We start from the raw sequence: 24910 nt of genomic DNA on the forward strand, positions 1-24910 counted from the left end.
TATACGTGAAAAGGGGGAAGAATTATCCAGAACATTTATTCCTTCTTCCTTCTTCCTCCCGTTGCTCTAGCTACAAAGGTAAGTTGATTTAAGCAGGTTAATTTCTTGAATTTATAGGCTGGTTGGAGTATTTGAGTGTTATATAAGCTTAAGGAAAGCTTATATAAGCTTAAAACAATAAGATGAGTGAATTAGAAAGGGATTTGTAAAATGAGTTTTAAGATGAATTGTTGGTATGGTTTGGTTTTTAGAGTTTTGATGATATTTTTGACTTGTCATAAGAAGGATTAAGAAGTCTAAAGTATTAGAAATGAGTTTGGAACACATTGAAAATTTGGTAAGATTCTTGAATTTCATGTAGAGGATAAAATTTTGAAGGTAAAGATGTGTTAGATGAGTATAAATGGATTTAAGTATGTATATTTGAGTTAAGAATATGAATGGGATTAAAGTATGAAATGTTTGGGTTAATAAGAGTGAATTTTGGGCTTAAAAATGAAAATCTGGGCAAGGGGTATCTGTACATGTTGAGTGGGTACCGATACTACAAGGCCATTTATAAGGAATTGATGCATGGGGTATCGATACCTGTATGAAAAATATCAATACCATATGGAAGAGGTATCGATACCTAAGTGGAGGGTATCGATACACGGGAAACTTCGAAGCTAATTTTGGTATAGGTACCTGGGTAGGGTATCGGTACCCTAGCATAGAAGTATCTGTACCTTGAGGGTGGTATCGATACCACTTAAGTTGAAAAGTGGAAATTAGAGTTTTAATTAGTTTATATTGATATGAATCGTATTAAGTAGTTCGAATATTATAATTCAGTAAACCAAGTATTTATGTAGATATTGATCAAAAGTAAAGTTCGGATAGGCTGTCAGAGTAAGATTCACGAGAATGAACAAGAGTTTGGTATTGGCAAGTAACTCACCAAGGTGAGTACATAATAGTAAGTATATGTTATGTTAGGGAATTAAGACTTGCGATGAGTCTAATTCCGACATTAGATTACATGAGTACAAAGATACAAGCATGATGTGATATGATGTTTATGAGTAGATGAGTATATATATATATATAGAATTTAAATGCATCTTTATATACGATTCATGTGAATGCATGTTGTGTGATAAATTAGGTAACTGTGAGCCATGTGATAATAAGTTGTATAATTCTATGATCATAAGAGATAAGACATATAACAAGAGATATTTTAATATAAGTTTATATGAATACAAGAAGTGTTATATGAAATGTGACCATGCGACATGAATGTGATATGTGAACATAAGTGACTATTGACATGAGCTATGTGACCATATGAAAGCAAGAGCATGTGATATGAAATACATGATAAAGAGGATATGAGACTCCAAGTGAGTATTACACGATATATGTGATAAGAAGCCATGAGCTTATATGTGTATATGATATGATATGTGAAAGTGTGATAACATAAATAATAATGCCCATGTTATGTGTTATGAGAGCTAAGGGATAGCTAGCATGCCAAGAGTCGAGGGTTCTACGTGGTCCTTCGGGACATATGTTCTATGTGGTCCTTCGGGAAAAATTTTAACGCGCCCCTAGTGGATTTATACGAGATGTGGTGACAGCATTGTGCATAACCTCTATGTCTCACATACCTTAAGTTCTCAAAGTATACCACTAGATATATATATATATAATAATATATATAAAACTTGTTATGATAATATGTTCTTTTATGAAATGGTATTTGTGTTATATGACTGTATAAATAATAAGTTTCGGATCATATGATAATAGAAATGAGGATAATAATAAAGTGCATATGTGTATTTGTGATATGAGATGATATGTGCTTGTGTATAACATGATAGTGGTAATTATTCATGCTTGTTGTGTTTTAGAGTTTATATTATTTGTTTATATCAAGTATATGCTCATATGATAGAAAACAATTATTGATAATAAAATAAGTAATGGTAATCATATTAATGATGATTTAAATATGTATATGAGAATAATGTATTACATGATATGTACATGCATTTGTTGTTTACATTTATTATTTATATGCCTCACTAAGTCATCGACTTAGCGTGTGAATGTTTCACACGTAGGTTTGGAAAGTGAAAAGAGAAGCTAAGAGGAGTGAGACAGGTCAACATCTTTCTTACGAAGTTCAGATCAGAAAAGTAATGATTAATATGTATTTTGTTCTTTAGATATGGTTGGCATGTACTATTAGATTCGAGTTGTATATACTCTGATATGTTTGTAAAATTTTATCCTAATTAAAGTAAAATATTCATTTTCTTAAATAATGAATTTAAGATTTTATGGAATTGTAAAGAAAAGGGTTTTGATAAGTCAATGTGACACCTCGGACTCGGATCCGGATCGGATAGGGTTGGGGGTATTACATTTAATGGTATTAGAGCTAAGGTTTAGTCGATTCTAGACTTAACGAAGGTAAAAGAGTTTTAAAATGTGTACATGCCAACTCAAAGTGAAAATTTCTGATCTGATAGTGTAAGAGTGTGATGTCTTACTAATAAAATTAGATTATTACGTTATAATAGAAGTGTGATAATGAGAGTTTCGAAAGAAGTGTGAGGTGATAGACTAATGGTGATAGCAATTCACCTGCCCTGGCCAGGCTGGATGAAGAGCGGACACCTCAGGAAGTGCCTCGTAAATCAACGGTGGATTTCAGAAAGTTGAAATCATGTTAGAATAGCGTTAGATGGTTTTACTATTTTGAATCAAAAAGTATCGGGAATAGTTTTTATTTCGTGGATAAGATGGAATATGATGAACAAGTTTCACCATAAGAATGTTAAAAGATCAAATGATGTGGTTAGAATTTGTAGAAGAGTTTAAAAATAAGTGCATCAGTGACAAGTTTATAAGATAAATGAAATCAGAGTTATGAATTTGAAACAAAGGAATAGTACTATGTATAAGTAAGGGTGTGGATATGATCAGGGTTTGTGTTATAGATGGAAAGAGTTAGTATTGGATAACAAGATTATGTGATGGGAAATGTATTAGAGTTATAAGATTTTAAGATATTGTTAGGTTAAGATAACCAAAGATGTAGTGGATTTGGGATTTGGTTGTATATTTTGATTATGTAAATGTGATATAGTGAAGGAGATGAGGATTCGTAGAGTGAAGCTAAGGATTAATAGAAAAAGTTTATGATGAAGAATAGGGATATGTGTATTATGAATTGAATAAGGATTTTTCAAAGAATAAGATTTGTGCAAGTAGTGTTAACTATCAGAGTTATGAGAATGCAATAAAGATTGATAATCAAGGATAAGTATAAGTGATATGAAAAGAGTATTAGAGCCTGAAGAAAAGATATGATATATGTTACAAGGAGATCTTGATTGGTAGAGGAGTAAAATGATAAGGAAATTAAATGAAAAAGGGAATTAAAGGATTAAGTATGACAAAGTTTATATGGATGTGTAGATGATAAGTTCGATATAGAAGTAAGAAAAGTGTGCAAGGTGATGTGAAAGGATTGTTTGATTTCGTAAAATATATGTTTAATAATATTTGATGAAGATTTAAGGTTGGGTTTCCCGATCAAATGGACGTTATCAGAGAAAAAAGAATTTAGTTATACATATTAAGGAAGTTTAATATATAGTTGGATGATTATATTCTTTTGATAAAGTTGGCAAGGAAAATCCAGTTATTTTTTAATAATAACAAGAGAAAGATTTGGTTTATAAGACAAATCAATTAGGAAAGAACGAAATGAATCAATTGAATCATGATCGTGAATGGTAAGGATTGAAATTAATGTATATATAATGAGTAACATTATATAGATCTATAAGAACGAATGTAGATGAAGAATTGAGTAAATGAAAAAGGTAAGTCTAATAGCAGTGAACAGGAAAGAGAAATTAAGAGAAATGATTTGAGAATATTAAAGGATATATGTAAGCAGTGTACTTATCGATTTGTGCAGTGAAAATTCGAGGACGAATTTTCTTAAAGGATGGGAGATTTGTAACATCCCAAAAACCAGGTTAGTGACTAAAATGGAAGTTTTTGAAATTTAGTGACCCATTTAAGAAAAGATTAAAAGTTCAAGGATTGAAGTACAAATATATTAGTATATGATTAAATAATCATTATGGAAAGACTAAAGGGCATTATGGTAATTTCAGTTTAAAAGATCTTTTTTCCCCTTTAATAAGAGATTTACACATGAAAGGGGGAAGAATTATCCAGAACCTTTCTTCCTTCTTCCTCCTGTTGCTCTAGCTATAAAGGTAAATTGATTTCAGCTGGTTAATTTCTTGAATTTATAGGTTGGGTTGGAGTATTTAGGTGTTATATAAGCTTAAGGAAAGCTTATATAAGCTTAAGGAAAGTTTATATAAGCTTAAAACTATAAGATGAGTGAATTAGAAAGGGATTTGTAAAATGAGTTTTAAGATAAATTGTTGATATGGTTTGGTTTTTAGAGTTTTGATGAGATTTTTGACTTGTCATAAGAAGGATTAAGAAGTCTAAAGTATTATAAATGAGTTTAGAATCATTGAAAATTTGGTATGATTCTTGAATTCCATGTAGATGATAGAATTTGAAGGTAAAAATGTGTTAGATGAGTATAAATGGATTTAAGTATGTATATTTGAGATAAGAATATGAATGGGGTTAAAGTATGAAATGTTTGGGTGAATAAGAGTGATTTTTTTGGCTTAAAAATGAAAATATGGGCAAGAGGTATCGGTACCTGTTGAGTGGGTACCGATACTACAATGCCATTTATGAGGAATTGATGTATGGGGTATCGATACTTGTATGAACAATATCCTTACCATATGTAAGAGGTATCGATACCTATGTGGAGGGTATCAATACCCGAGAAACTTCGAAACTAATTTTGGTATAGGTACCTGGGTAAGGTATCGGTACCCTAGCATAGAGGTATCGATACCTTGAGGGTGGTACCGATACCAATTAAGTTGGAAATTGGAGTTTTAATTAGTTTATATTGATATGAATCGTATTAAGTAGTTTGAATCTTGTTATTCATTAAACTGCATATTTGTGGAGACATTGATCGAAAGCAAAGTTCAAATAGGCTGTTAGAGTAAGATTCATAAGAAAGAATAGGAGTTTGGTATTTACAAGTAACCAAGGTGAGTACATGATAGTAAGTATATGTTATGTTAGGGAATTAAGACTTGTATGAGTCTAATTCCAATATTAGATTACATGAGTACAAAGATACAAGCGATGTGATATGATGTTTATGAGTAGATGAGTATATATATATATATATATATATATATATAAGTTAATTGCATCTTTATATATGATTCACGTGAATGCATGTTGTGTGATAAATTAGGTAACTATGAGCCATGTGATAATAAGTTGTATGATTTTATGATCGTTAGAGATGAGACATATGATAAGAGATATGTAAACATAAGTTTATATGAATACAAGAAGTGTTATATGAAATATGACCATGCGATAAGAATACGATATGTGAACATAAGTGACTAATTGACATGAGCTATGTGACCATATGAAAGCAAGAGCATGTGATATAAAATACATGATAAAGAGGATATGAGACTCTAAGTGAGTATTACACGATATATGTGATAAGAAGCCATAAGCTTATATGTGTATATGATATGAATATTTGAAAGTGTGATAACATAAATAATAATGCCCATGTTATGTGTTATGAGAGCTATGGGTATAGTTTGGCATGCCAAGAGTCGAGAGTTCTAAATGGTCTTCGGGACATATGTGTTCTTTGTGGTCCTTCGGACAAATTCTACGTCCCTAGTGGGATTTAGTGAGCTATGGTGACAACATAATGCACAACCTCTATGTACTCACATACCTTAAGTTCTCAGAAGTATGGCTTTAAAGATGATATATATATAACTTGTTATGATAATATGTGTGTTCTTTTATGAAATGGTATTTGTGTTATATGACATGTATAAATGATAAGTTCCAGATCATATGATAATATAAATGAGGATAATAAAGAGTGCATATGTGTATTTATGATATGAGATGATATGTGCTTGTGTATAATATGATAGTGGTAATTATTCACGCATTGTTGTGTTTTAGAGTTTATATTATGTTTATATCAAGTATATGCATATGATAAAGGAATTATGATAATAAAATAAGTAAAGATAAGCATATTAATGATGGTTTAAATATGTATATAAGAATGATTTGTATTACATGATATGTACATGCATTTGTTAGTTTAATTATGATTTTATACGCATCACTAAGTCATCGACTTAGCGTGTGAATGTTTATACGTAGGTTTGGAAAGTGAAAGAGAAGCTAAGAGGAGCAAGACAGGTCAGCATCTTCCTTACGAATTTCAGATCATAAAAGTAATGATTAATAGTATTTTGTTCTTTAGATATAGTTGACATGCACTATTAGATTAGAGTTGTATATGCTCTAATATGTTTGTAAAACTAATTTATCTTAATTAAAGTAAAGTATTCATTTTTTAAATAATGAATTTAAGATTTTGTGGAATAGGAAAATAGTAAAGAAAGGGTTTTGATAAGTCAATGTGACACCTCAGACTCGGATCCGGGTCGGATACGGGTTGGGGGGTGTTAACGAAATTTTTTAAAAGACACAATCTCAAAGGCTTATGTTTCAAAAGGAAATGTCTCAAGCGACAAAAAAATTTTGAGAGAACAATCTTAAATGAGATGAATTTTGTTTCAGGAAAAAGGGTCTCAAACGAGTCAAACTTTGTTTTGAGAAAAATCTTAAAGGTGAAAGACAATCTGCTCCTGCATGTTGAGGAGATCTAGGTGCTTTAATAATTCCTTCTCTTGTAAATCTAAAAACGACGTCGTTCCTTCGCGTTGAGGATCAGGTTGTATTTTGATGGAATTTCACATGGTTCCTTCTCGATGAGGACGACTAATCATTTTAATCTGAAGACAAATTGTTCATTCTTATTGAGGAAGTCCAACTATCTGAAGATAATTTGTCTTTAAAATCGACATTGCTCTTCGTGTTGAGGAGAGCTAATCGTTGCTCGGTGTCAAACCAATAATGACATTGTTCCTTCATATTGAGGAGATCTAGTCACCTTTAGAAGCTCTGATCATTCACTTCAGGACATCAAATTTGTGAACGACTTTTTCCTCATGTTGAGGACATCTAGTCATCACCAAACTTTTCTTTCCTGAAAGATCTAAAAAACTGATACATTTATGAATGACTATCTTGGATTTTTTATGGATGTAAAGATTAAGTTCATTTCATGGTATTTGATTTTATTTTATTTTTATAAAATGACTTTTGAATTTGTCCTCATGAGGGGAGAACGATCATGATAAAAGAAATTGGATGATGTCCTCGTGAGAGGATAAAAATGAAATAAGGATTTCAGGGAAAAACAATCTTAAGAAAGACTAGATTGATGTTCTTAGACGAACAATCTTGATAAGTATGAAATTAGTTCTCAAAAACAATTATAAAACCATCCTTACGAAGGGGAAAAACTTTTTATTGCAAGTAAGGATGGATATAATGGAAGATGCAAATTCATGTGACGTGTATGTTTATGTTAATGCATGTTTTCTTGATCAATGGACAAAACCAGTTTTCATTCTCTTCTGATTCAGTTGTCTTTCTCTTTGTATACTAGCGTGAATCCTTTCAATTCTTGACTCGTCAGTTTCTTCTTGCCCCAATAATTTTTTCCCCAAATAAAATTAACTTTCTTTGCCTGACTTGTGTAGAAATCCAGAAGAGCTTTTATCATTTCTTTGAAAAATCCTCATTTCAAGCTTTTAAGACTATGTATGTGCTGCTACTTTATAGGAAAAAATCAATAACCACTGTCTAAAGCTAGCCACCGTAGTAATAAATGGGATATCCACGTCTTCGATAAGCTGTAATATACATCCATGCCAAGGATGGTAGTTGGCGTCATAGAGGAAATCAAAATCAAAATTTGAGATTTTTTCTCAATGCTAACATCGAATTCAATCTTTCAAGCTTTGTTTTTTGAAGCAAATTAGTAAGGTATTGATCATTGACCCTAGTTGGAGCCAAACACTGTGTGATTATGCCAAACTTGGTAAGAGTAATAAAGATCAGAATTTTTCTTATCATGTAAAACACAAAGGAGGAACTATGGAGCTCCAAGAAGTTTAGATTGGATGTCCTACAACATTTTATCCACTAAGAATAGAGAGCATCGTTTGTTTTTATTAACTCTTGAAAACATAAAAGGGAGGGTACATCCTAATTATTTCATGTCTCCACATCTATTAGATCTCGAACAAAGCTATTTAGGAGGAACTATGGAGCTCCAAGAAGTTTAGATTGGATGTCCTACAACATTTTATCCACTCTAAGAATAGGAGAGCATCGTTTGTTTTTATTTAACTCTTGAAACACATAAAAGGGAGGGTACATCCTAATTATTTTCATGTCTCCACATCTAATTAGATCTCGAACAAAGCTATTTGTATCACATTGTGCCGAGAAGTTAACAACAACCCATCGTTCAATCTTAGTTGGTTCCACTGGTTTCTTGCTGTTAAAATTTCATTGTCTATTCTGTGGCAAGAAATCTTTACTATTCCTCACTTTTAACCTTGGGGGTTCTAAATACAACCTTCATCTTGGGTGAAATTAGGATTTATGGAAATACCACATGATCGCAACATTGATTCAGTGCCAAAGTTACTATTTCGTAAAACATTCGACAACCTATTCATCAGTTGTTGTAGCTTCTGTCTAGATTTTTCAACCAGGGAAGCTCTTTACATAGTGTTCAAGGCTTTTGTATAGCCTTGCAAGGACACCAAAGAGCAAAGCTCAGTGGGAATATAAGTGGGACGTTTTGGCTTGCTAATATTAATGCATAGAAATCACCAGAATAATGCAACTGTATGTTGTGATATTGGACAAAATAGTCATATATAGTGAGCTCCACCATCTCTGCTTCGACATTTTCAGTCTTCATACCTTTCTGCCTCATTGAAAATAAATGTTTGTTCAATTCAATGATCTTGTATTCATGGATGATATAAGCCTTCACAAATGCCCCAACATTTATCATTTCTGGATGATATGGGCCTTTAAAAATGCCCTAACACTTATCATTTTTGAATGATATGGGCCTTCAAAAATGCCCCAACACTTATCATTTCTCGGTCCATCATGGATTCTAAGCATGAGCTTTGTGTATGAGAGACACATGTCAACTACCAAGATCTACTCCAGAGAGATTTCCTTGTTTGAACATATCAATTAAAAGAATTTTGAAAAATGTTCAATCAAAAATTTGAATAAATGTCATTTTCTAAGTTTAACAATTAAGACAAATCATAAAACAAGAGTTAATTGGATATCAAAGAATTAATTACACTTTTAATCTTTCAAAAAATTATAGCTAATGATAAGTGTCAAGATTAATGGTCATTTTGATTTAAGGTTAAGTAAGGAAAGGATAAGGTGTCTCGGGTTGTTATCTTTGGTCAATATATGGCATTCTCGTTTCTTTGATGTTACTGATCTGATGGAGTACTTCTATGCTCATCTACTGAAGTGTTCTCTGGTTCTCACTCTCATGAGAACATTTGGGTTGTGTTATGTCTTATCAAGGGATTTGTGAGATCGTCTTTATGTACAACAGCTGCATAATCTTCATATTCGAGCAATCTTTTTAGGTTTTCAACTCGAATCCTCCTTTGGTTTCAAGACGTTATTCAAAATTTTACATCTTGAACCCCCTTTATCATTTTTTCCTATCATGCATTAAAGATTTTAGAAAGCCTTTTGTAAATAAAAGATTAATCCTGATGGGCTGGATGAAATCTGAAGATGGTCTCTTCTGTTTAGAAATCCATGTATGATTAGAAAGGACTTTTTAGGTACATAATATAGGTTATGGTTCACGATTATGAGCCCAAACAAATGTTTAAGGGTTATCAAACCAAGGATCAATTCATTCTGTTGTCTTCAATCTTGCCTTGCTCAATTTGAATATTCATGCAATGTCTTTTATTTTCTCTTGATGTTCCATGATCTTTTGGTGAATTGATTCTGGAATGATTATGCTTGATCAATCTTATGGTTGAAGCTTGATGTGTCCATTTGACTTTAGGGACTCTTTGCATGTGCTTCTTATCTTCTTTATTTGATGAGTTTAAGACTTCAATCGATTTAAATGCCTTCTTGTCCTTTTTATTTCATGTATTTGGAACTTCTTTCATTATTCTTGACTGGATTTGATTTCCACACTTTGGATTTGATCTACTTTGTGGTTCCTTATTATTTCACACTTTATTTCACAACGATATAAATTGACGGTCTTCACTCATACGAGTAGATTTCCTTCACCTTTGCCCCCTAGTGTGGAGGGTGATCCTTGGTTAGGGTTGAATTAGAAGAAAAATATTTTAGGCTTAAATGGGGACAACAATGGATATATATTTTCTCATTTTGTGAAGGGATAAATAAAATAAAGTCGTTCATTATTTCATACACATAAGTCTTTACAGAAGAGGTATCCTCGGGGGGATAGATTTTCGGGATTAATTTTTATTCACATGAAAACAATGTAATTAATGCATGATAGAATTATTTCGATTTAATTTTATTTTTTCTTCTTCTTGCTTCTAGCATATCCCAACTGTTCAGGCTTATCTATAGGAAGTTGATTCGAGATGTTACATCTTGTTTCCTATACAGAACCATTCTCGTGCAAGTAAACATCTTGTACTCATTGCTTTTAGGTTTTATTGGTAGAAAAATGTTGGGTTTGCGTCTAAGAAGACAATGGTGTGATTTTATTGGCTCAACAAAATGCAAGGAATGTTTCTGCATAGGAAACAAAATGTAGCATCTCGAATCATTCCGGGTAAGGAATCGAGAGATTTTATTTTTGATTTTAGATGGTGTAAAAAAGGTATAACCTTGCCATATGTCAAAAATCTATAATTCTTGAAGAACTAAAAGAATCTGTAATTCATTTGATATTCAAAGAACTACAAGATTAAAATTGATTCAATTATTCAACCTTTAAAGGTAGCATAAATTCAATCATTAAAAGATTTAAAAATATTTAAGTAAATATTAAAAATAGAACAAAAACGAGTTCAAACAAAAAAATGCTCTTAATGAAATTGAAAAAAGCTTCCTGGTAGATGCAAAGATCTTTTCTTAATTAGCATTAGAATGTCCTATCATTCTTCGAATGTCCATGCCCCCCGAATCAATCAGATTTTGGACCTTTAGCTTCAATGCCCCATAATTCTCAGTGGAATGTCCTCAGCTTTCGATGTGATAGCTGCATGTGGCATCAATATTTGATCATTTTTGGTGTATCCAGTCATCCTTCGAATAAACATTGTGAGATGGGTAGTAGGACAACTAGTTCCATTATACTTTTCAAAATCAGGCATTTTGAATTTGGGCGGGAGAACTAAGTCAGTAACAAAGATTAGTTCACTTGCATCCATTTCATTATGAGAGCTTTATCCTCTCATTCTTTTGAATGTCTTTATGCACAATTTTTTTAAGTTCTCAGGGATCTCATTTTTGGCTTCTTCTATCTCACTAGGATTGAACATGTTGTGATCGGTAGAGTTATCCTGAGGATCTAACACAATTGCTTGAGTCTTAGTGTTGGAGAAGCCTACTTGATATATTGGAAGCCTCTCGGGTGAAATGAGTAGTCGTGGATTAGCATATGCCATCACACACTCAAAGGTTTCCATTGATGAAAAGGCATGTTTTTGCCTTTTACCTAAATGAACCCAACCAATTTCTCAACAATCTGATCAACCATGCTGGCTTGGGTTTGCTAGATGGGGTCTATGGTAGCCTTTTGCGATTTCTCTATTTTAGCTTCCCAATCTCGTTGCATTCTCTGTAAATTCTCTTGCAATTCTTCTTTCAATTTTTCAAAATTTGCTTCCATTATATTAGTGATTAGGACCACTTCCATCAAATTCTCCATGAATTAATCCTCATGTTTTCATGAATGATGCATGTGAAAATGTTCAAATAAATGCATAATAGAATATAAATATTCAAATACATATGCAAAAAAATATTGATCCCAACGATGAATATCATAGAATAATTTTCATCAGAGATAAAACTATTCACATTACAAGATAGTCCATTTTACAGACATGCTTTCGCTTGGACGCTGAGTCTAAAATGGGTCGATGTTTCGTCTCGAAGATTCATCCTTGAAAATTATGCCCTCAAGCGCTATATAACTTATTTCAGTTAATGTCCCTACGGTACTGAAGTCATGGGTCACCCCTGTGTGATTAGTAATGGAACAATCGTAGATAAGACTCTACCGCTGGATTACTTTTCAGGTCAATGGATCATCTTTTCAGTCTCGAATGTTGCATGATCTTTGAGCAAGTTTCCTTCTTGTACTCTTTGAAATTCTTTTAACCCTAGGTGCATGTCTGTGTACACTACTGTTTGACTCTCTTGTAAAATTGTCACTTAAATATCCTCTTGCGGATCGACACTTTCGCATTATGTCATGTTGTTGAAATGCAATGCAAAAAATGTGAAAATGACACAAAAAAAAATAACGAGTTAGTAAAGTAAGTTAATCGATAGAATTAAAATATGTTATTTAAATATAACACCTACCCAATCATGGTATCTACCCGAGAATGCGTTCATTAAATAACAATCCTAAATGGACAAGTTTTCTACCCAAAATGATTTATTTCAAGAAAATAATCATATCTGCATGGTATCTAGTTCACAACTTTCATTCGAAAAGAAATCTATTCTATGAATTTAAAGAAAAAATGTAAAGGTTTAGAGTCGTTCCTCCTTCGTGTATGCTTATTTTGGTACCGAATAACGAACATAGGTTATGTATGGCTCTACCTAGGGTGGTCGTTCTACGGTACACTACATGCTACGGTACACTACATGCATGGTTTCGACTCTAACTGAAAAATGTACTCGGATTGTCCTTGTTGCTGGTACCCCTTTGGGCTACCAAACCCTCAATCATAACTTGTTACAGACATAAATAGATCGAGTTCAATTTGAGGGGGTTCACTTCCTTATACCCATACGAGGAATAAATCCCTACAAAGATATAAGGTATGTGTACCCCAGAGGTTATTTTCTAAGACTCATACGAAGAATAAATTCTTACGAGAGTAAAGCGTTCACCCCTACTTACTTGGGACGAAGCTCGGGTATAGAGCTTATGTAATGCAAATGCACATGATGTGTATGAGGAGGAACATACAAACCTTTGAACCAGAAAAGAAGAAAAAAATCTTGACAAACCTCAATACATAAATTAAAACGTTAGTAAGATAAAAATAAAGAATTTAGAAAAGTTTCAATAAATGGATCATAAGCTAACTATAGACTCGAACTTATAATTTCTACTACAAGGAAAATGTATAAGTGACTTACAAACTGACTCTCTAAAGTGTCCCCAGTGGAGTCGTTAAGCTGTCATAACCATTTTTTTAAAAATTTAAGTTTTAAAAAACAATTATGACTTATTCAAAGAAAATAGGGATTTTGAATTATTTTGAATTGGAGTTGTCATCGACTTTTGGGTTAGGTTGGTCAAATACCCAAAACATCTTTTAAAACAATTTTAAGAAAAATCATTTTTAAGACAAAAATTGGTCTGCGTTATCAAGTATTCATTTTTTAGGATCTGAGTGTCAATTACGCGTGGGGAATGATTAACACCCCCACAACGCCCAAATCTAATACCCAATTACTTATACATTGTCGTAAATGGTGGACATCGTAAATTCGAAAAAGTGTGATCGTTTTATTGAGCATTGGATAATTTGTTTTGAATTAATTATTAAAGAACATTCCTTAATTTGAGAAGAAATCACGGGATTTGCACATCCTCTAATGGGAAGGCTATCCCATTTATTATCCTTTATACAAGAAATGTCCCCCTCCCCAACGTTATCAAAAAGCACAAATCGAATATAAATCAACTATCGATAATTGCATAAAATAAATTACTATTTAAAAAAACATGTATTGCATCATTTGAATAAAAAAGAATTAATTATCATTTTTTATAAAGATAAACTCAACTTATTTCAATTTCATTTTTCGTTCGAATATCGTGTCGAATCGCACTACTTCGTTCAAGCTGTGTTTTTCGCGCCCATTCTACGATAGAGTGTTCTTGAAAATATTCGAGCGAGTGACATTAAACATATTAGTAAGTAAAATGAGCATTTTGTGATTGTTCAAAAAGATCAGTTATAAAAACCCATACATAAATATATGAAGATCAAAATATGTTGAATAAATATATACATGATATAGTATTTACGAACATATTTGGGACATAAAAATATAAAAATATTCAGTAACTATAACATAGTGAAACACATGTAAGTAAAAATAATATATAAAGACACTTATCTTACAGAAAATATTCAAACTATAATATACATATAATATTGTGCCTGTACAAATGTAAATGTACGTCAAGGACTAAAGTACAAACATGGAATCGTTGAGGACCGAAATACAAACAAAGGGAACTAAGCATGCATAATGATTAAGAAGGCTAAATGATATTAATACTGAAAGGCCAAACTACAACACCAACAACAATAAAGGCAACAACTGAAAATAACACATAATACAAGTGCTAGAAATGAAATTAGACCTTAAATGATATCCCTAAAATAAAATAAATCGGAAATTTGGGAGGATAAACAATTTTTACCTAAAGGCATCCATGTACAAAACGGTGACTAAAACGTAAGATATGCAAAATATTTTGGCCAGAGTCAAACATCAACGAAAATATCATAACACGTAGGATTGTGACTTAAATATTGTGTGATGAGAAGACATGTTTCTCTTGCAACAATATCCGGGAAATAGAATCCCAGATAGTCAGGGGAACACTTTTACTAAGAAAAAATTTGATTCATGCTATGAAGAAACATACAATTGCATGCATGATTAGGAATTCAGATATTATTAGCTAACCAATATCATAAAACATCATAACAGATACCATGTCGTACAGCAATGAGAGGGAGCTTTCCCCTGAATGGCACATACTTCCAAGTTAATGAAGTAAGCTGAGCATGTATGTTCAACCAGTTCCTTCACATTTTAATGTCATTTTGATATTTATCAGGCATGCAAATAATAATACCATTGTGATGCAGGTTTCTGCTGACCATGATTCAAGTCTGAACCCAATTGATGTTCCAAGGGAATGACTATGGAACCTGCCAAGGAGAATGGTCTATCTGGGACCTCCATACCTTCAATATTTAAAGGTTATAAGTTTTTAACAAGCGTTACTGATAATAGAGCAAGATCAAACACTGAACTCTTTGACCTATTAGGCTTAACAACAGTAGAAATTCAACACTGCTTCTGGAGAGGTGAGACTTGCAAACCATTTTAACTTTATGTCATGTTGTTTTCCCTTGATTCAAAAAGTTACCTATAAGTACCCATGTTCTTGCTTTTAATCTTTAGGTCACATGAACATTAAAACATTGAAATCAGAGAAACAAATTACGGTTAACAGTCCTTCAGCACCTGGGATATCAAGGAAGAAATTAAGCCCTTTACATCCTCAAATAAGAAAAGAGATTTTTACATATTTGATATCCCTACAATCTACCAACTCATTTGAATGCTTGGCGACAACAACTCGACTGTTCCATAGCTGCTTTCGTCACTAGACCGAAGGTTCCAATCCCTCCCTGTCCATCCAAATGCAACCCATGGAAATGAAAAACTGTAAGGTATGGCTCATAAATATACCGGTAAAGAGGACAGGAGATGGAGCGGAGTGAGCGAAGCGAACATCTACTGTCCTTACAAAGAAAGTCTTGTAGAGGGGGTTACGATTATGTGGGTTGGGGGTGCGGGGCTGTGCCCCGCGGTACGGTACATGGTTAATTTTGTAATTATGTACCAGGGTTTTCTATTATAAATAGAGATGTAACCTAAACCTATTATCATTGAATTAAAATTTTCTAGTGCTGTCTAGGCACCGAGGACGTAAGCACATTGCCGAACCTCGTTAAAATTCTTGTGTTCTTTCGTTTACTTTGCCCGATTTATCAACAAAAACTATAGCATTTACATGCTCTCAGCAAAAATTCAAAGTGTCTTTGCTAACCCAAACTGCAAGCATTACTTGTACAATCTCAGCCTTCAACAACAGAAAACTTGCCCTTTTCTGCACATTTTATTCTGAATCTCTGACCACCAAACATGGGAATAGAGAATTTTGTCAAAGCTCTTCATTATTTGGCAATTGAACCTAGTCATTCCAATACCTGAATAATCTGTGAATGTACTATCATTTCAAGAATTTACCCTGATTTCACACTATTATTTGATCAAAAATTGCAGGATATGTTTGAGGGGATTCGACCAGAAATCACGAGCACTCCGTCCTCTAATGGCCAGACTGCATTTCCCAGCCAGCAAGTTGAGCAGGGGAAAAGGTAAGGGGGCAGCCGAAGATGAGTAAATAGTAGAACATTCATAAGGGTCCAAACAAGTCGACATTAACGAAATAACAAGAGAGAGTGGAATTGTATTTTACATTACTGACTTGGTTTGTAGGGAAATATGAAAATCCTTGTATTACTCATAACCACAAAGCCGAGTAGGGCTTCCTATACTGTTTAACAATGTTGTAATTACTTAGTTCCATGCTCAAATTTTGAGCAATTTGAGGAATCAGCTTCAACAAAATCTGTCAAATTCTAATTGATAAAGAAAATTCCTACGATAAACATGCCATATGAACCACATAATCTTCAACCCTCCAAACATTCACCCGGCCATAAATGTTATTATCCCTCAACAAGCAATCAACGGTTTAAGAGAAAACGAGCGGAATTCACGGTGCCAAGGTGTTGGGTTTTGCAATCTGCAACGACAGGGACGAAGTATAACTCACCCAAACAATATGAAAGCTTCTTAATATGGGAATTTCGCCTTAAAATGACCGAGTTCACTCGGTTTTGCAAACCACTGTGTTTAGTTGAATTAATGAGGCAATTTACATTATAGATCATTAAACTTAATTCTAACTTTCTTTTAGATCACGAACTTTTAATTTAATCAAATTACATTATTCAATTTTTATTAATAATAAAATAAGTCGTTTATACTAATTTGCGTTAAATGATTCTAACAAAAAATTGAAATCGATACTTATATTTAATATATTTTTCACATATTATCATGAAATAATATTTAATTGATAATTTAAATAATTTTCTGTTAGAATTTATTCAAATATTTATTAAAGAAAAAGAAATAATTTTTCTATAAACTTTAACAAAAATTATTTAAATTGTCAATTATAAATTATTTGATAAAGATAAATTATGTAAAAGTTGTTGATTTCAACTCTTGATTGTCACTAGGCTTTTGCATCATCTTGATAATATTGGCCAAGGAAGAAACTTGTGCAATTAAAGGAGTAATTGCATCAAGTTTTATTGCTCCAACTGTTAGGATTAAAATCATATTAATTATGAAAAATAACAAAGATATAATCAAGTCAAATCATCAAGAACAAAATATTAGATTTGCGGAAGCGTACATGAATTAATTGATAGGTTGAAATCATTGAATATTTCTTTGGTTGCAATCTTCCAAGAAGATAGAGTTCACTTAAGTATAAACTCTCTGACGGGGATAAGAGTAAATACAAGAGTGTCTATTTCTTAGGGACCATAACCTCTTTATATAACAAGTTTAATAATCAGTTATTATATGTACTTATAACTATGCCCCTCATCAAGTTATAAATGCAACTTTAATAATATCTACACTTTTATTTCCATGACACTTTTAATACCTTATGACTTTATAACATAATAGGTCACTTAATTTATGTCATATTTTATGATAACAATATAAATTACAAATATGTTCCCATAATTATGGATTTTAATCCAACAATCTCTCACTTGGGCAACATATGTTTCATGATAAATGTATAACCTTATGAGCTCAAAACTTGTTATCATGCAATAGGTATTCTATAACAATCTCGTCCACCAACTATATCCATATAGGATCAAAACGGCCTTTGTCATATCTATCATGAATTGACCCATCAATGGTCACGTATACAAACATAGTCAAATGACATAGATCAATCATATAGTGTACCATGAAAATTACATGCAATGTAAACCACACTTGTCTATTTCTAACTGGTCATCTTTAAACATTAGTGAGATCAAATTTTACCAAAACCAGAGTGTGCATAAACCAAAACAAACTTTATTTTTGCATAAAATAATCTTAAAATAAATATCCTTAAACCGAGGTAACTGAAATTATGTTTATAATAAAAGAGTATTAAATACAAACTCCCACTAAAACTCAATATCCTTAAATGATATTACACCCACATGAGTAGTGTGCTCATGAAAGACCTTGGGTGATAGTTCCTTAGTAAGCGCGCAATTATGAGTTTGTACCAATATGCTCTATAAACAAAACATCACTCTAAAATTTCTTTAACAACCAGAAACATAATGTCTATGTGCTTAGACTTAAGATGTTTATGTTATATATATGGAATAAATGACTGCAACTTAGTTGTCATAGAATAACTCAAGTGATCTTTCTTATCAATCCATAATTAGCAGTTCATGTGACAAAATTTTGCATCCATATTCCAATAAGTCAGAGTTAATAAACCTGATGATCTCTTATTAACTAGACCTCTGATATGTGAGCATGTAACATTTTGTACTTAAATGTATTGTAAGAATCAATTTGGCTACTATCCAACGATCCATACCCAAATTGATTAAATATTTTCTTAATATCCTAAAAATCATACGTTTTGTCTGAATGCATATAAACTTGAGTGTACATTAAATTCTTTATTTATTTTGAAGCACAAGGAATATTTTTACATTTTCTTAGTTTCAAAATCATCCTTAGGGCACTGATCAAGACTAAACTTGTTTTCTTTAGCTATAAGGGTATCATTTGGTTTACTCCCACTGAACGTATAGTATATACAATTGTTAACCAAATTCATCTCAAAACCAAACGAGATAATCACTTGATAAATTTTGTTATACAATTAATGAAAGTCATACATAAAAATTTTGTTTTTAGGAAAATATTTCTCAATTTCTTCAAGGAAACCATTGGCATAAGTAATCTTTTCAAATTACGTGCCCCTAAAGGCTTCTAAAATATTGTGTTTCATGACCATTAAACTTATGCAATTTGAACAAATTTCACCTCTCAAAATTCAATTAAGGATGTTATCCCCAAGAGAGGTGAAAATTATTCTTTCCTTAGTGTAAAGTCTATGTTCATACAATCAAAAACCTATGTAAGTGCATTTTCTAATTCCTTGAGATTCTTTTTCTTAAGCATGAATAGAAAATGTATAATATCATATATTACAGTAGCAATAAATAAATAATTAGTTGAACAAAATATAATTAAAATTGAAGCTCACATCTTAAGTAAACAAATAAATTCAACATTATGGCTAATTTCATCTCAAGATATCAAGCACTACATCAATATCATGTCTTTGGACAGTAATATTAACAGTAAATGGTAATCTTGATGTAGTAATCAAACATTGACAATAAGTTATTTCAAACAAAAGACTAATCTTTGGACTAATGTAATGCTCACATAAAATACCTTATACTTGTCACATGTTATTACCACATGTGTCACTTGAAATTCGGCCAAATATTAACTTTCCTTTGGGTCCATTAATAGATGCATGAATAACAAGAAACACATAATCATCTTGATATTATAAATAAATTAGTCTACACAAAAGAGGTCACCTTGGTGACATTATGTTTCAACTAATCTATCAAAATATCAGACCTAGCCAAAATACGAATTAATTTGCTTCAATATATATATATATATATATATCCTAATAACCAAAAAATAAAAATTGAAAACCTGAATTGAATATACATACAAATATTGCATTAACAATATAAACATAGAAATATTGTCAAACAATCAATTTCTCTTAATGTATCTTTTAATTAAATCAAAAGATAACCAGTATAATAATAAATTTGAATACACTTAAATCTTATCTCAATATATCAAATACTATATTAATATTTCATGTTTAGACAAAATATTCATCTTAAGTGATATCTGATGTGGTAACTAAACATTGATAACAAGAACATATCAAACAAAAATATTCCTTTGTGTAGATTTATTACTCACACATCAAACCGAATAATTATCACATTCTTGTTACCAAAGTTGTACATGTGATTGTATCAATTATTAATCTTCATTTGAGCCTATCAATAACAACATATCCTAAGTTACTTGTACATAACATGTATAAAAATATATTCCATAATTGAGGCCACTTTATCGACTTATTACTTTAATTAAGCCGTCTCAAAACAAATATTAGTATTCAAATTTAATATTTCTATTAAAATCAGAGGTTAAAACTAAAAATTTTTATTGCACTACAATAACCGAAATAACCCAAAATAAGGTTTCACAAATGGTGCTATAAAAAATCTGAAACTCGAGTCTTTGATTGTTTCTAAAAAATTTCTTAAACATATAATTAATACATAACTTCATAAAAACGCCGAAAAATAAACCGAATTCAAATCAAAATTTAACCAAAAGTCAAGGTCAAAGTACATACTAGTGAATTAAAACTTTTTGAAAGATTAAAAACGAAGAAGAAGCATCTGAATCCATTGGAAGAACTTAATTTCACAGTTTCTGAATTAATGGTTAACGCAAAATCACAATAGATTTAAAGGCCATGCTTATTCCCATATTCTAAAGTTTGAAAAAGCTAATAAATTCTCTGACAATGCAGGGCACGATTATTAGGGAAAAAACATAAAAATCCCATAACTCAATTGTAGAAGCATTTCGCACATACATGCAAAATTAACGTTGAAATTGACAAACAACCCAAATATATGGAAACTATCGCACATACATGCAAAATTAACCTCAAATTTAACGCACGATTGAAACAGATTATGAAATTGAGAATATCGATCACCCAAAAAAACCCTAATTGATTTTATGAAAAATTTAATCTCATAAATCATAAATTCTAAATCAATTGATTATCAATGACTCAACATGATGAGGCGATGATACCACTTGTTAGAACCAAATCATAAATAAAATATGAAAATTAACTAGGATCTAATCATGTTAAATCATCAAGAATAAAATAAATACTAGATTAGCGGAAGCGTACCTGAATTAATTGATAGGTTGAAATCTTGAATCTTTCTTTTGTTGTGATCTTCCAAGAAGATAGAGTTCTTTAAGTATAAACTCTATGACGGGAATAAGAGTAAATACGAGAGCATCTATTTCTTGGGTATCATAACCCCTTTATATGATTGATTTAAGAATCAATTATTGTCTGTACTTATAACTCTACCCTTCATCGAATTATAAATACAACTTTAATAGTATTTACACTTTTATTTCCATGACACTTTTAATACCTTATGACTTTATAACATAATTGATCACTTAATTTATATCATATTTTATGATAACAATATACATTATAAAATATGTGCTCATAATTATGAATTTTAATTCAAAACCTTAAGTTATAAAAGCCAAAACCCCTCACCATGGTCACTATGGCTAAACCTTGAGAAAGAGAACATGAATGGAAGCTCTATGTGAGGACATTACTACTCTTACCGTCAAAATCTCAGACTATAAATGGAAGGTGATAAATGCTTGTTCATTTGTCTCTTACAAGAAGGAATGAGGCAAGGAAGGAGAGAAAAATTAAAAGAAGAAGAAGACAAGGAAAATGACCTCCCCAATGTGTGACATAAGTCAATAGATGGGATTAGCCTTTAGAATACTTTAGGGGTAAATTATTTTCTTAGTCCTTCCTTATTTAATCTCTATTAAAAAATACACTTTTTATAACTATTTGAGGCTCAAATTTAGCCCAATCAAATTAAAATTTGGCTCAAGGCTTCTTAATAGCTTACCTTGTTGATCCATGACCCAGTCAAGTCAACTCAACTCAATCATTGATCCAAATTTAGGACATTACAATATTTCACGAAATTATTAATTTTATGGAAAACAACTCGCATTGAGTTGGACTATGATAAAGTTATTATACCCTTTTCTTCGGTTTCGTGAGTATTGCGCTTTCAAAACTTACATGATATAATCTTTTGCCAGAGCTTATTGTATTGAACTACTCAAATTTATTTTGGATGCTGATATGAGTAAATACATCTAGAAATGTGAAGGCCATGATAAATGCGTAAGATGACTAGAAGAGTTCCCTGATACTTCTTTTTCTCTTTGCCTTTCCATTACCTTTCCGGGAGGTTGACTAAAAGTTTATAATGAAGCTTCATGTGTGAATACTTGGATGCGTAATGGTGTCTAATCTGTGATGGAGCTAATTTATTAAGGTTGTAGACAAAAGATGGTCATGAAAAACATGATAAATTATATTTTAGGGAAATAAATTAAACACTCAAGTTGGTGAAGGTAAAAAGGCTGGCTATCTGTGATAGCTGCAATCATTACAAAAATTGGCATATGGATGGAAAATCGACATTAGTGTAACTTTCTATTTTAAGTTTTTTTTTTTTTTTAGTAAAATGAAAGCTTTGGATCAGTTTATTTTTTCTGTTTTGAAATCCTTATTCCTTCCGCTCCGGGTTTTCTTTTCATTACATCATTTCTGGTATTGTGGATGCGATTAGCTTATGAAGAAGAATTAGTCTTGCTTTATTGGTTTGAGAGCTGATAAAGAAACTGGCTTTGCAGTATTGTTAAGAATACTGGGAGAGATTACATTAAATATTTTGCTTCCAGATGACACGAGGTTAGGCTTCATCCTATTTTTTGGCTTTGTTATTGCTCACTGTGGCTTCTAAGAAAATTTACGATAATATGACTTTATTGTCCGAACAAAAAATTGCAGAAGGCTATGTTATAAATGAACGATGATATTATCCTTTAACAAGTACATTCATCTTCTTATGTGCTCAGAGTCTCAAGCTTTTTCCAAATGTTGAAAACTTTGTATATTACTTCTCTGTTCATCTAGAGAAGCAACGTTTTCAACAGTCAAGCAGGGTTGACAATCTTATTTTTTGACGTGTTACCAATCAGATTTTATTATTCAGTATATTTCTGAAACATTTATGGTGGATGGAGATCTTCCCATGTTTATAAAGATATTAACTAAACTAAATGCTTTGTATCAACCAAATATTTCCTTCACCTTCCATCTTTAAAGATTCAAATCCAAAATTTTGAGAATCCCTTGATGCCATTCCTTATACTCCATGGAATCATCTGAATGGATACCTCCACTGCTTACGTTTTTCTTATTATAATCATCAACATTAATTTTTCTCGTGTAGTGATTTTAATGCCTATTTTTTAAAGGATTTACCATTGATTTGGTTTTACATGATGAAGGTGAAAGGTATTGTTAATGATATAATTGGAACTTTGGCTGACTCAAAGGAGGACTCTGAGGGGCTAGATAGAGCAGCCTTTATAGCTTGACGGCCATCTGTAGATTCTTGTTAAAATGAATGTATGTGAAATGTTTTAAACTTGCTATAATATGTTTATTACTTTTTCCCATTCTGCTTATTTTTCAATATTCTTATAGCATTCCATGCTCTTATAGAGGCATGTTTAGTGAACCTGTTCATGAGAACCACTGGGAAAATTACTGATCAAGGGGGTACAAGTAGTGTTCCTGAGACAATTTCCAACTTGGAAATGTTGAATTTAGGATTAATTATCTATAAATTGGATTGACTGGAAACACTGGAAACACTTAGAACATGTATATTTATGCTTTAGGTTTTCAGTACCTTATATGCTTTAGAATTTATCTATAAATCAGATTGACTGGAAATGCTTAGAATATGTATGTTATGTGCTTTAGTTGTCATAGGAAAGTTGAACAGCTGCCATTGGCTCCTGGTCAACTGCCTTCTCTCGTTAGTGATGCTCCATTACAAACTTGAGACGCAGAAAGCAAGGCTTCAATTCCAGTTTCTAACCTTTTGAGCTCATTAGTTGCCAAAGGTCTAATATCTGCATCAAAGAAGGATACTTCATCTCTCCCATCATCTTCAGATGCATACACAAATGCAGAAGAAGAGCCAGCAAATAGAGAAGCCAAGTTAATTGATGAACAAGAGCTTCGACGTTTCTCCCATTCCTAGTTCAATGGTTATTCTTCATTCCTCCGCCATGGATGAGGTATCATTTGCCAAACCTAGTACAAAAAGTTCAGTTACCTCACACAACTCCACCTCATAGGAATAGAATTCATGCCATTTCCAATCAAAGAATTCCACTCAACTGTGATCAGTGGTATGTTGCAGCTTATGGGGTCTTAGACTTAAGCTTCAGGAATTGCTTGAGGGGATGGTATGCAAGGCTAAATAATTGGATTGCCGGGAACCCTGGCCAATTGGTATTTCACAGAGCCTTCATTTGCTGTGCCGTAGCTAGAACCTGATGAAAGAATCTGGATATACTTTTCATAGCTTAAATGCCTAATGGTCCTTGTATGCTTCCATTATCTGTTAGCTACTTCTGCTCTGATTAAGAATTGTCCATTATCACATCTTAAATGCAGTGGAGCACGTCAAGTGAAGCATATTGATATGATACAAGGAACCCGTTGATTGATTTTGGATTATATTCTAATATAGTATAATATGCTAATCAGGTGCGTCAGGTTTTGATATTATTTTCTTAAGCTTTTAATTGCTTCACCGGATAAAGATTTTTGTATGGTCTGACCATGAACATCTCTGTCAAGGGCATA

At 32.0% G+C, this 24910-nt stretch overlaps 2 long non-coding RNA genes across 2 annotated transcripts; both read left to right on the forward strand.

The window, feature by feature from the left end:
• Positions 1-752: 752 nt before the first annotated feature.
• Positions 753-24910, forward strand: LOC120181075. Its single transcript, XR_005521729.1, has 3 exons — positions 753-763; positions 1069-1072; positions 24565-24910. It is a non-coding gene; the product is annotated as an uncharacterized LOC120181075 (long non-coding RNA).
• Positions 15250-16689, forward strand: LOC120181074. Its single transcript, XR_005521728.1, has 3 exons — positions 15250-15344; positions 15414-15452; positions 16438-16689. It is a non-coding gene; the product is annotated as an uncharacterized LOC120181074 (long non-coding RNA).

This window comes from Hibiscus syriacus, unplaced genomic scaffold, assembly GCF_006381635.1.
Source record: "Hibiscus syriacus cultivar Baekdansim isolate YM2019G1 unplaced genomic scaffold, ASM638163v2 tig00112507_pilon, whole genome shotgun sequence".
Taxonomy (NCBI): domain Eukaryota; kingdom Viridiplantae; phylum Streptophyta; class Magnoliopsida; order Malvales; family Malvaceae; genus Hibiscus; species Hibiscus syriacus.